This window comes from Dendrobates tinctorius, unplaced genomic scaffold, assembly GCF_039654945.1.
Source record: "Dendrobates tinctorius isolate UK_male_01 unplaced genomic scaffold, ASM3965494v1 ptg000116l, whole genome shotgun sequence".
Taxonomy (NCBI): domain Eukaryota; kingdom Metazoa; phylum Chordata; class Amphibia; order Anura; family Dendrobatidae; genus Dendrobates; species Dendrobates tinctorius.
In genome coordinates this window covers 31,127,006-31,141,920 of record NW_027361784.1, presented here as the reverse complement: position 1 = coordinate 31,141,920, position 14,915 = coordinate 31,127,006, and positions in this window count along the sequence as shown.

Sequence of the window (14,915 nt, the reverse complement as noted above, 5' to 3'; positions counted from 1 at the left end):
AGTCTGTGGTCCAATGTGGCATTGGTGGATGGAAATAGACTTGATGTCCTCGATTGGATTCAGGTCTGTGGAACGGGCAGGTCAGTCCATAGCATCAATTCCTTCATCATGCAGGAACTGCTGACACACTTCAGCCACAGGAGGCCTAACATTGCCATGTATCAGAAGGAACCCAGGGCCAAGTGCACCTGCATATGGTCTCACAATGGGTCTGAGGATCTCATCCCGATACCTAATGGCAGTCAGGCTACCTCTGGCTAGCACATGGCAGGCTGTGCGGCCCTCCAAAGAAATGTCTCCCCACACTATTACTGACCCACTGCCAAACTTGTAATGCTGGAGGATGTTGCAGGCAGCAGAACATTCTCCACGTCGTCTCCTGACTCTATAACGTCTGTCACATATGCTCAGTGTGAACCTGCTTTCATCTGTGAAGAGCACCAGGCGCCAATGTTGAATCTGCCAATCTTGGTATTCTCTGGCAAAAGCCAATCGCACAGTGTTGGACTGAAGGCACAACAACCACTTGTGGAAGTTGGACCCTCGTACCACCATCATGGAGTCTGTTCCTGACAGTTTCAGCAGACACATGGATGTTAGTGGCCTGATGGAGGTAATTTTTCATGGCTCTGGTAGTGCTCCTCCTGTTTCTCCTTGTACAAAGGATGAGGTAGTCATCCTGCTGTGGGTTGTTGCCCTCCTACGGCCCCATCCACGGCTCCTGGTGTACAGGCCTGGATCCTGGTATCTGCTCCATCATCTGGACATTCTGCTGACATACACAGCTACTCTTCTTGCCACAGCTCGCCTTGATGTGCCATCATGAGCAACTTCTGTGGGTTGTAGACACCGCCTTATGCTACTGTACCTCTAGGGGTGAGAGCAATGACAAAAAGCAAAAGTGATCAAAACAACAGCCAAAAAGAATGAGAACAGAGAAATGGTATGTGGTCACCCCTGCAGAACCCCTCCTTTATAGGGGTTGTCTTGCTAATTGCCGATCATCTCTACATGTCTACATGTTGTCTGTTCCATTTGCACAACAGCAGGAGCAACTGATCCACAATCTGTGTTGCTTCATACCTGGACAGGTTGATTTTACAAATGTGTGATTGACTTGGAGTTACATTATGTTGTTTAAGTGTTCCCTTTATTTTTTGAGCAGTGTATATGTATAAATAGTTGTACTCTAAAGTTTACAGACCCCGGCAGAATTTTTGCTTTCTTGGCCTTTTTTCAAGAAATATGAATGAAAACACCAAAACTTTTTCTCCACTCATGGTTAGTGGTTGGGTGAAGCCATTTATTGTCAAACTACTGTGTTTTCTCTTTTTAAATCATAATGACAACCCGACCAGTAACCATGAGTGGAGATCATTCATATTCTCTGAAAAAAGGCCAAGAAAGCAAAAATTTTGCCAGGGTATATAAACTTGTGAGCACAACTGTATATATAATAAAGAAATCTGCTTCTTTCTCCTCCTGGATTGATTGTTCTCAATTCCTGGGTACAATGTGTCTTCAGTGAATATAGATTTTCTCATTTCTGAGATAGGAGATGACAGATGGTGCTCATAAGACTCTATGAAGAACTTGCAGCAGAATGTCTGTGTCGAGCTCTAGCTCCTCCTCCTCCATAGAATCTCTCAAGCACCAACTGTCATCTCCTATCTCAGTAATGGGGAAATATGTCTTCACTGAATACAAATTTTACTCCTGAACTGAGAATGAACGATCAGTCCAGGAGAAGAAAGAAGCGGTTTCCTCTGATAAAATAACTTACAGAGTTTCTTATTTTCATGTGTAATAAGGATTTATTAAATAACAATTCAAACGGCACAAACACTTTAAGCAACACACTTTTCTTTTCTAAAATTCCCCCAAATATTTACCCTGTAAAAAAAAAAAAAAATTCACTAAACCCCCACCCTGTGGTATCTGGTTCATAGGATAGGCGTAACAGAAAAATGAGGACTGTTGGCAAGTGTGACTTAGTAGGAATCCTCCGTACGTCCCTTTTCCCCTATGGAAAATCTTTCAGATATTAGGCTGGTGAGGACTTCTCTAGACATTGGGATAGGTTAATCAGCATTGCACAGATCCCTTGATCTTGCGTAGTAACCTGCAGCTGCCCCCTCCCCCCACTGCTTCTCACACTGTACGGCAGGATGTGTGCGCAGCTACTGGAACAAATTTGTAAATGCAAACATGCGCGGTGTTACTCCCGTTCCCATCCTTACCTTTATCTTCCATTGACTTGTTCAACCTGTTTCCTTTCTTTTTTTTTAACAATAGTTTATGAAATTGTAAAAAGAAGTGTTAAAAAAACAGTTGCGGTGAGTTATCAATGGCGGCCGTTTGTTTTCCTTCTAATACAGGTTTAATCGCTGTGCAAATAGGTTGAAGAGGTTGTCCCGTCCTGTTTTATATGACCTATTGGGAGATATGTGGGTCGCCCTCCCAGGGCTGTGGGGTACTCGGTACCGTGCCAGTCTCTCAGAGGGAGGTGTCACAGCAGCGGTGACCCGGTCCGTGGCCCTGGGCGCCCATGTAAAAGGGGTTGAGTTGGGAATAAAGTTTATGAGTGAATGATTCGTGACGCCACCTGTGGTGTTCGGCAATTAAGGTGTTAAGCCAACGCTGCAGACAGATCCTCTGGGACAGATGGTGTGGTGCAGCAATGATGTTGTAGCCCTCCACAGGCAGGGCTGTAGTCCCAGGGCAGTGTAGATGGAGAGGGAAGGTGTTGAGGAAGAGGGTGTAGTGTCTGGCACAGAGATGCAGCAGTGCTGGAGAGGTTGCAGGAAGAAGGCAATGACACAACAGGGTGCAGTTTCTTTACCTTTACTTTGCTTGGCAAATGCAGTCCAGGGTCCAGATTACAGATGGCACAGGAGCTGGCTAGCCTGGAAGCAACTTAGGAATCTCTATATGCAGATGGGTAGTGCAGTCTCCTTCCTAGCGCTTATCTTTAAGGACTTGCAGTACTGTGTTACACTGAAGTTCCACTTGCTTATTCTCTTTAGAACTCCCTCGTATGGCAGACATCTGTAGCCTTCCTCTTCTGGCTCACACGTCGCTGTTGTGCCTCCGAGTCTTATGTGGGAATAGAGCATTTACAGCTTCCTATTCCTCCGGTTTCTGTTGCAGGACCATCAGTGTCCATACAGCCTTGGAGACCAGGCTCCAGATCATGCGCTATAGCTGGGAATGAGCCTGAACTCTGCTCAATCCCGCATCTCTTCTTCTCACGTCCACACACGTTGCCCTCCTCACACGAACTCCTAATTTTCCCTTCCTGGCCCCCAGAGAATCGCTCTTCCCCCAGTTTTGGGTTCACAGCTCCCTCTGCTGGCCTAAAGCAGGAGCTGTGTTGTGTGTTGTGATTAACTGCCAGAGAGATCCTTTATTGCTTCCAAGCATGACATCACACTCCCTAGGAGGAAGGCAATGCCATTGTGGAGACCATACTCCTGGGGGCACCACATTTGGACATCATCGCTGGTGGTCCCCTACCTTTTTATATTATCTTGGGAATAAACTGGACCTACAGGTGCATTTTTTTAAAGGTCTCTACATACCCTCCCCTGGTCCGACACTAAGTCTCCATTGCTGCCATGGTGTATGTTATTTTCTAGGAAAAAGCAATTAGTTCCAGCTGCGTGTAAAAAAATTTCTTCTTTATTTCAACATTAAAATTATGTCATCTTCATAGTATGCCATACACACGGACACGGCAACGCGTTTCGATCTGTAAGATCTTTGTCTTGGCTCTGACAAAGATCTTACAGATCGAAACGCGTTGCCGCGTCCGTGTGTATGGCATACTATGAAGATGACATAATTTTAATGTTGAAATAAAGAAGAAATTTTTTTACACGCAGCTGGAACTAATTGCTTTTTCCTATTGATCACACGTCAGTCCAGACGGAGCTCCGAGGTCTGCGGTCTACATTTGGTGAGCTGGCTTTTGTTTGTTTTTATGGTATGTTATTTTCTGCAGACCTGACCTCACATCAACAGCACTGGGATCACTGATTGGCACAGGGAGCAGCAGTGAAGAATCAGTACTGGACCAGGGGAGGGTGACTGAAGCGCATTAACAAAAACCTGCAGCCTGGAGAACCCATTTGACTCAAATAGATGAGGTGCAACGTACGTTTCCCCTGTAGGGGGTGCTATATTCTTATAGGACAGTTGGGTGGATATAGTCATTTGGTGACATTAAGATTCCTGGGGGATGGATTCCCAGGTTTCAGAAGTGAACATATCATTAGTGCAACCTGTGCAGCCGCAGCTGACACATAGGCAACAAAAAAAAAATGTTTGGTGGGGTCATGTCATGTATCGGGAGAAGGACATGTTTTGAAAATTGTACACAGAAAGTGTCCCTGCTGAAGGACACCAGTTCCATAGCTCCCATAGAGTATCACGCTCTGAAAAGATGCCCCCCCACACAGTATCATATCCACAGTGAACCCAGCCCCACAATTCGCTCCCACAGTACGTCTTAAACACAGTATGATGACCCCAGAAAAAGCCTCACACAGTGCGAGAGTCCCACAGGTCCCCATACAATATAATGGCACCAACAGCCCCAACACCATTTATGATTGCCCCACAACAACAACCCATAGAATATGATTGCCGCCACAGCACTCTCACACAGTATGATGACCCCTTCAGCATCCTATACAGTATGATGGACCCCATGGATCCCTCACACAGAATAATGGCCCCCACAGCTCCCTCACACAGTATAATGGCCCCCACAGTATCCTATAGAGTATGATGGACCCCCACAGCTCCCTGTACAGTATGATGGACCGCTACAGGTCCCCCCACACAGTAAAATGGCCCCCACAGCTCCCTCATACAGTATGATGGACCCCTCACTGCTCCCTCACACAGTAGGATAGCCCCCGCAGTATCCTATAGAGCATGATGGACCCCTCACTGCTCCCTCACACAGTATTATGGCCCCCACTGAATCCTATAGAGTATGATGGACCCCCACAGCTCCCTCATACAGTATGATGGACCCCTCACTGCTCCCTCACACAGTATTATGGCCCCCACAGCTATCTGAGACAGTGTGATAATAGACCCCCACAGCTCCCTCACACAGTACTATGGCCCTCACCGCTCCCTCCCCCAGTTTCATGGATCCCCATAGCTCCCTCACACAGTAGGATAGCCCCCGCAGTATCCTATAGAGCATGATGGACCCCTCACTGCTCCCTCACACAGTATGATAGCCCCCGCAGTATCCTATAGAGTATGATGGACCCCTCACTGCTCCCTCACACAGTATGATAGCCCCCGCAGTATCCTATAGAGTATGATGGACCCCTCACTGCTCCCTCACACAGTATTATGGCCCTCACCGCTCCCCCAGTTTCATGGATCCCCATAGCTCCCTCACACAGTAGGATAGCCCCCGCAGTATCCTATAGAGCATGATGGACCCCTCACTGCTCCCTCACACAGTAGGATAGCCCCCGCAGTATCCTATAGAGCATGATGGACCCCTCACTGCTCCCTCACACAGTATGATAGCCCCCACAGCTCCCTACACAATTTGATGTCCCACATTATCGTACTTTAGAAACATTTTAAAGCTGACATTTTTTTTGGTTCAAAAAGGTACAAAACGGTAAAAGAAAAAGAAAAGCATTTTTGATTTTCAGCAGAATTCATAAACCTGTGTGAGTCCTAGCACAGCGAATAACACAAGACACAAAAAGAAAAGTGACTTAGAAGAAACAGCAGGGGGTTGGACCAGATGGCCCAGGAGGTCCCTTCCAACTCTACGATTCTATGATTCTATGATTCTATGAAACCATCACGAATGACAACTTGGGCCTAAAGTCTTTTGGAAAGTTTTAGAACTTTTCATGACACAATGAACTGAGGATCGCTTGTGGTCAGATCTGTCATCTTTGTCGCTGTGTACCAGTCATGTTTTATACATATACAGTATATATTCTGTGATTTTGTTGTGCCCTCTGTGGTCTGCGGTAGTTGGGGGCCAGTCGGCGGGCTCATCCCGATCTGCTGACTGTCTCCATCTCATAGATAAAGGAAAGTTGGGACTCGCTGATACACACCTGCTGCTTTTGAAGATCATGTTATCTGTCCTCAGCCCCTGTCGGGCCCCGGGCCCTATTGCTCAATAACAGCCTTCCTTCTGCCAGTGTTTTATGATCTCCTGGTAATAGTCCTTTGTGCAGGGTGTAGATTAGGACCGTGGGCCTCAAGTGCTATCGTTTGTACAACTCTTACGCAAAGTCCCATGAACAAAGGGAAAAGCGCCAACTCAGCAATAACCGTGACCTGTATCCACAAGAAACTGCGGACTGAAAAACTGCAAAAAAGAAAAGCTTTAGAATATTTGCTAATATTTTTTTTCATTGTTTTCAACATCTCTGCATCTTCTTTTTTAACATGCAGAAACTGTAAACCAGTTCAGACCTAATACTTCTCACAGCTGAGGGTTTGCTACAATTGCATCCAGTCTAGAACTTTGTTTCAGAACTGAGTCGAGTTTCCCCCAAAGGCACCAATCTAGACCGAAGATCTGTGTCAATTCCTTACAGGGCCTCATTCAGACGTCCGTTTTTTACGTGCAAGTTCTCTCTGTGTTTCTCATGGATAGAACTAGTATCTGTTATAGTCTATGACGGCCGTGTTTTTTTCTCGGTAGCCTGCAAAAAAAAAAAAAAACAATAAAAAAATAGAGATTTTTTTCTAAAGATCCAATCCAGCGCAAAGTGCAAAAATACTGTAAATGCAAAACAAAGGACTGAATTATGAGAAAATGTGACTTGATCCTAATTTTGAGCACTTGGAAAGGTCAGCAACCATATAATATAAAGTACCATGAGCCCCATTAGTTGCATTTTTTGGGGGGGTCGGTTTAAAGTTACTTTGCTTTTTTGCCTTATGGAATTCATTGCTGCTTTTTCTTCAAAATTCGGGTTCATGAGTTTTGCACAAAATCAAAAATGCTCATTATGGCCGGTTTCACATTTGCGTGTCAGGGCGCAGCCTCCTCCGGTAGCTCTGCCTACCGGCGCATGCGTCATGCGTCATTTTGACTGTGCGCCAACCAGCGCCAAACGCAACCTGTTACAATTTGGTTGTGCTTGGCGCACCGTCAAAAGGACGCATGCGCTGCCAAACGCATACTGCGCACAGCCTGCATCCCCAGTAATAAAGATAGGGGACGCAGAACGCATGCAGCGTCATGCGCCGGTAGGCAGAGCTACCGGTGGAGGCGCGGCAGGGGGCGGGGTTTAGCGGCGGGATGCGCAGGCCGTCGCTGCACCCTGACACGCAAATGTGAAACCGGCCTATCTTTGTTTTTTTTTACTTTTTTGCACTTTTCTTAGAGTAAAAAGTTGCGCGATCCGTTAAACTCTGCTGTACAAAAAAAATACAACTTTTTAAAAGGTTTCAGAAAGTGAATAGTCCACAAACATCTGGATTGCGATAATGAATCGGGTCCTTTGGGTTTTAGATTCACTCTTGCTCAGGGCCCTGTGTTCTCTGGATATAAGTATGATCATTCCAAGCAGAGATCTTGAAATTGAGTTGAATCATAAGGTCCGATACATTAGTGCATTTGTACCTTTTTTTCCCTCTATTTTTTTTTTTTGCCTGTTTTTTATTTGCTCCTTTTTCTTATTTTAATTTGCGTCTTTTTCACAGTCTATTTTAATGAGTAAGGACAAGTCATAGTATGAGACGCGTGAGGTTTAATCACGTTAATATTAATATTTAATATTATCTAAATCCCTCTCTTAATCTCACCCTTTTTGATGGAATTTTTCTGAATTAAAATTGGATTTTTAATTTTCCCATGGAGCCGGATTACAATTTCTCTCCTATATGTCTAATTTATATGAGCAAGGCGCTTTTTTCTATGTTCATTTTTTTCCAGATGTCAATGGCAGATTCATTAATTCGCTCATCGACTTTTTATAAAAAGTCACAACTTTTCCTGTCCCCCTAGAGTCAATTTAACTTTGTTCACAAATTTTTGCTACATTTTAGTGGGAACAATGTTTTGCAGTGAAGATTGAAAAAAGGTATAAGATAAAAATAAAGAGCATTTTTCATTTTACATTTTTCATTTTACACAACATTCATGTGCCATTTTTTTTAATAATAGTTCCAGCATGTTATAATGAATTTTGATCATTTTACCCCCCCCTTCATTACCAGCTACTGTGCAAAGCACCAGGCAGCCATTACTATCAGTCCCTATACCGCGGCCCACCCCACTGACAGGTGAAGGCTTACAGCTAATTGTTTACTATGGGTTATCACTTATTTGCGCTTCGTTAGTTAGTAACCTGCATTAGAGACATAATATCCTGAAATAGTTATAGGTAATGTGTCACAGAAGCAGTAATGTCCTCCCCGAGCAACTGCTGCAAATATCATCCTCAACAAGAATTTACTGCAGCTACTTGAGCCATGGAGAGGTCGAGAGGGCAAGGCCGGGGATTCTTCTGATAACCTGTCTGACCAGGAGAAATGACCTCTGGGTAAACATGAAACGTGCAGAGATTTTACTAACAGCAGGTCTAGGTGCTTGAGATTTATGCACCCGGTCATTTGAAACAGCTGTTTTCCTCTTTATGTGAAATATGGGCCTGTCAAATGCTAAGTTGGGTCACAACAAGAAAATTCATGTCCATAAAGGTGAGGGTTTACAGACATGGAGGCTCCGAGATACAGGTATCTTTTTTATTTTTGGCCTCTATGGGACCGTAATGGCCACTGTACTTGTCCCTCTTAGAGCACTAGCTGCTTATTGATTCCCTAACCTTTATGTCTCCACCTCTAAAGAGGAAGTGATCCCGCATATGTCTGCTAAGGGGTACTGCTTTGCCTGTGCACACCACCAACAGGTTTAAGAAGATATACAGGGCATGCAATGCTCTCTGAGAATAAAGACATGCAAATCAGCTCTCCTATAGAAGAAAGTAAATCTCTATCTGGTGCCACCCACAAGTAGGTTTTCGAAATGAGTGAATCACTTCAAAACTCCAGGATCTCAATTTTTCTGTCATTTCGTTCTCAAAAATCTTATCTTCCACCATGGTACAGTTGTCTTCTTTGGTCATATGGTCTTCATTAGGCCATCTTATGCATCTTCGAGTGCCCAGAATCTTTGGCGTCTACTGCACTAAATAGGCCATGATGTCTTGACGTTCATTGTTCAACGCACCCAATACTAAGACAAGACATCAAAGGAGTCGGAAGATGCTCAAAATGTCCCAGTGCAGATTGCAGACAGAAGAAGATGATCGAACACAAAAAAGGCTGTGTTGCTGAAGAGGTGAAGGCCTGGTGCTCCGAGGTCATAATAATGTCCATTCATTTTGCATCGACTCGAATCTCCTGGCCAAATTTGAGTGAGTCTTCCACATAAGAATCTTGCTGGGCTCTCTCTTCATTAGCAGCTACCCAGTAAATTAATACCTGAGCCTTTAACAAACTTTGCAACCAGACAAAAGAAACAAAGAACGAGACATCCATCTGCTTCCTATGCCAGCTGACAAAATCATTACCCCCTGCACCCACTTGAAAGACCTATCACCCAACCAACCAGCACGGACCCTCCTCTGCAATTATGAGGGCCAAGAATTCTCAAACAGCTCGTTACAGGGCTCGAGAAATGGTCAGCCTTGACTTATAGGGTGGCTGCTTCCTAATTTTCATGCTACCCTTGAGTCATGCATGTACCATGATTATTTTTGCCATGTAATTTTGGCTTTGGCACTACAGCTATTGGTCACGTTCACTGCATAGGAGAACCTCCCTGGCTTTTCACCCCTCTTTTGAATAGTAACATCGAAGCATAAAGCAGCCACCATGATGACGGCATCACTTTGGCCCAATATTGGTTGCGTGGCATGACATGTGGTTTGGTAGCCACATCCTCTTTATCATCGCACATGTACAGACACAGCCATGAGGGTATACAGTGAGAATGTCCAGTCTTCCTATGCAGACCTTTAATTATTGCTGACCACCACTACCCTCCTACCGAGTCCGACTCGCTCATGATATACTGATAATTTACACTGTCTTTCAAAGTGAATTTTTTTTTTTTAGCCATTTGTATGAATGAGCAAACTTACTGCAATCCTACTATGACAAAGCCAAGTGGCAGCAGATGTACACCATCACTCATTAACAGGACCCGGCACCTCTGTAAAGGTCACAGACCACACTGATGAGCGGCTTAATGGAGGAGCATTTCCCAGAACTGTCATCATGTTTACTAAACTATCACCTATATTGTAACCACTAGTGATGAGCGAACGTGCTCGGATATGGTGTTATCCGAGTGGGCTCAGGTGCTGAGTGTTTTCGGCATGTTCGAAAAATATGTTTGAGTCCTTACGGCTGTTCGACAGCCGCAACACATGCAGGGATTGTCTAACAAACAGACAATCCCTCATGTGTTGAGGCTGTCAATGATCTGCGAGACATGCAGCTGTAAGGACTCAAACATATTTTTCGAACACGCTGAAAACACTCAGTTAGCACTTGAGCATGGTCAGATAACACCTTATCCCAGCACGTCGTTTGCGCTTCACTAGTGAGCACGGAAACTTTCACCCGAAGTGCAATGAGCTGATCTACCACTGTTGAAGGGACTTGTGTGCCGCCAAAGCAGGCAAATATTTTTTTTTTATATTCTGAGTAGTCAATAATCAGCAGCAATCGCCCACCCCAACACCATTTACTAGCATACAGGCTTAATTCGTCCCATTGTACTTTGGAGTTGAAATTAATTTGAGCATTTAGTAGAAGTGAGCAAAAAGATTCAAAGGACTTTGGTCTAGTGGGAATGTCGGTAGTCCATGGTGTAATTAGTGCAAAACTGATCTGAGAGTAAACTGTGGACCGAGCCACCAAACATACAAGCGAGAGTTGAGCAAGATAGCACTGCTGTTTTTAGTGGGTGACCTTGTGCCACTGAGGATCCACTGTGGGTCCCCTTTGGGTCCGGTCATGGTTGCACACTTTATGACTGTGATTATTACAGTCCTGGGTACGACCATCAATACACCATAATTGAACTCAGAAGATATACAGTAGCTCCAGAAAACAATCTTGGAAATTGAATCCTTATGCCAGTGACTCTTCTCACTTCTGTCTCGTGTGCACTGATGAGGTGCAAAAGGTGGAAACAGGCCTGTCTCTGTAGATGGGAATCTAAAATAACTAAATACTAGAGTGGAGCAAATAGATTCACAGGACCTGTCCATCCATGGCTTCTCCGAACGTCGTACTAACTGTGGCATCTTCATCTGATTAGAAAGTCATCAAGTATGTGTAATGTAATGATATTGTTAGGTCTACTAATCAGAAGAGGTACCAGGGTTGTTGTAAGTAGCCGGAGGTTCACATTGCTACTAATGTGACTTATGGACCAGGGTCTGCAAATTTTTTTTGCTCAACTAGACATTTTAGATTCCCATCTATAGACAGGCCTGTTTCCACCTTTTGGCCCTCATCAGCACTCACGAGACTGAAGTGAGTAGAGCCATATGCCTAGAGATTGCAATTTGAAGGATTGAGGTTATCTGGGGATTTATCCATTAATATAATTTATGACAAATTAGTGGCCGGACCCAGGAGTGTAAAAACTGAAGTCGGGTGGGTGTTACCATAAAAAGTCTTGGAGGAGGCCCACCGTGGTGCAAGGCCTGCCACTGAAAGATAGCATCACTGTCTCATGGTTGGTGGCTTGGTACAAAATTTACTGTCGGATGAGTTGGGTTTTGTTTTCACCAACTGGCAGACTTAGAGATGACCGGATTGATTTGAGGGACTCTGGTTCAGTGTCCAGGTCAGTGGTACATGGCAGCTAGACGGAAGGTCACAAATTTCTTACATTCTGGCGACACGGAAGGGGATTGTGCCATGTCATCTGTCAATGTGCTGCCAGGTACCACTGACCTGGATGCTGGTCCGGAGTTCCTCGAACTGACCAGCCAATCTCTAGTCAGACCTTCAATGAGTCCAGATCAAAGGGGCGACAGAGCATTTACCTTGACTAGGCTAGGAAATGAATCACAATGCCATTCAGAATTCTTGGCCATAAAACCCCACCAATCAGACAATTATGGCATTCATGTCTTTATCTACAAAGTTGGCCCTCTCCCTCTTCTCCATCCAGTGGGCCATGTGAGCTTACATAGGAATTCTCTCTCCTCTAACACCTCAATGTTGGCATATACCTCCTACTCTACTAGAAAGATGATGGAGAAGGCAATGAAGTCCCAAGTTCGGAGATATGGAGGGAAAAACCAGCCCCAATAAGGACCCTCATTTTGTTTATACACTCCTACATGAGCATCTCATTCCCTACCCTCGGGACATGAAAGAAAAACCAAACCCAACTAGCAAAAGCTGATGCAATATTGCAAAATAAGCAATAGCCTAGGGGAAGCGTGTTTCCTCGAGGATGTGAAGATGGCAAACTTCCAACATTCTTTGATTATGATCAGTAATTTGTTTGATTGGAGATGACAAAAAGAGAGATAGAACCTGGAAGAGCCGGTCAGATGCATTTCATTGTCAGATTTTCTGTATTTACAAGCGGTCAGCCTGGTAATTAGTATTACGTAACAACTATCTACAATACAATGATTCTGATGGAACAGATTGTGGACAAAAAAAATGGAGTCAACAGAAAAAAATTGTTCAGGGCCGTGTTTTTTTAAGCTCAGTCTTCGTTTTGCCAGGAAAAACATCCAAAAGTGTAAATGAGAACGTGTCACAACTTCTTTGCTAGCATAGCAACTTGGCAATGTCATCTTTAAGGGTTTCTTCAGCGTTTTAACATTGATGGTCCAACCTTAGGATAAATTTTCAATTTTTCATCAGTGAACGTCCAACCTTGGGGACACAAAGCTCAATGAAGGGCCACAGTGGCTTATATGTATGGGTGGCTCTTCCCGATACTGCCGCACATCCAGTTCAAGTAATGCCATCCCACAGTGCCTATATACACCATGAATTGGTGAAGTCCTCAAGGAAACATAGCAGCTTCTTCATTGTACTGATTGGTAAAGGTTTGATCACCAATGATTTGTGGGGGGGGGTCAAGGAGGTTTGACGCTCATCGATCAAGCATTATTAACTTATACTACTCAAATACTGTGTAAGTATTGTGACAGAGGTAAATGCCACTCATGCACATTCCATTGCTTTGGCCTGGAAAGTGGTGGTTTGATGTCAAAGTTGCGATTCCCTATGGCGGTGGAGCTTGGTTAGGAGTTGATTGGCATCCTTTTTGGCCTCTTCTTTTGATTAGTACTGCTATTTCAGGTAGGTCAGGTTGTAGATATCTCTTTAGTATTACATAAAACCTGTACTTTCTTACATATATCTATAGAAAAAAACATGATTTTGTTGCCCTCACTCCCTGCAACAACATAAAACTACTCTTAAATCCAGAGAGTGTCCCAATTCTTACGCTCTACTCATATTAATTAGGCACTTAATTTTCTTTAACATTCTGCCATCACAATAGGTGCTGGATCTTTCTTTCCTAGCAGTATTCTACCAGCACTATAAGTTCTGTAACTTCCTTTCCAAGCAGCATTCTACCATTACTATAGGTGCTGATCCTTTCCTTCCCTGGCATCATTTTGCCAGAACTTTAAGTACTTCTTTTCTTCCTTTCTTCCCTCGATGTATGTCTCTTGTCATTGTCCCAATGGCTATCCTGTCCTATACTGAAAGCCCACCTCTCTTTCATGCCTCTAGACAGGAGAGAAACAGCCTAGAGGGATATTTTTGAGAAATACAGTTATTAATATATGGCGATTAGCGGAGCCATGGTGAAGTAGTTCAAACTAGAAACATCCTTTAAATTAATTAACGACTCCTCATATAGGAACATAGGATACAGATCGGGTTCTGTCTCCCGCCACGCAGTTCTCAACCCTCCTTGCACTGATCCGACATGCATCTGTTTCAAGTTTTCACCCCAAGTTGCAGGAAAGTCAGCAGCACTTGTGTATTCTATTTTCCGTCGTGTTTGACTTAAATTATGAAAATCCTCTTCGCATTTGGTAACGAGGCCGTAATCGCTTTTGTCCCTGAAAACAGCTGAATATACTGTAGCTCAGTAAATAATCATTTTGGAAGTAATTATTGCTTCACTGTTCTTCTGCGTGGACACAAATTAACCCTTTGAAGAACAGGCCCATCTTTATATTTAATTATTTATTTATTTATTTATTTTTGCCTTTTTTATTTTAACCATTTTATGACTTTTTTTATTTTACAAAATGTATTTTTATTAGTACTTTAGTTTTTATGCTACCAGCACACAGGTAGTGGTTAGGGCATTCCCAACAGTAGGCAATATAATCAGAAAGCCCGGGGATTTTTCAATGGTTCACCCACCAACCGTAGAGGAATTTATCATTTGACACTTTAAGGGTATTTAATCAATATCATAGATCTGCATAACCCAGTTAAACCATTTTTTGTGCCAAAATCTGGTACAACTTGGTGTATTTAAGGCCCCTCCTTCTTCCACTTTAAGCCACACCCCCTTTTTGATAATCTGCATCTGGTTTCCAGCACCACTGTTTTATAATTTACAAAACTAGATACAAAAGATGGATATGGGATAGTAAATTTGCCCAATCTGTCACTTGTTTATTATCTGTAGGTTAGTAACAGGGGGACATGATATGGAACATTGAGTGAATGCACAATCAGACTACACAGGATTCTTTTGTAGTCTGTTATTATAGAAACGCATCTACATAGGTGCTATTTATATACCGACTTGTTCACACATGTGCATGTCACATGTTTTTAAGCTATTTATATACTGTATATATAGTGTATATTATTAAAAGTTA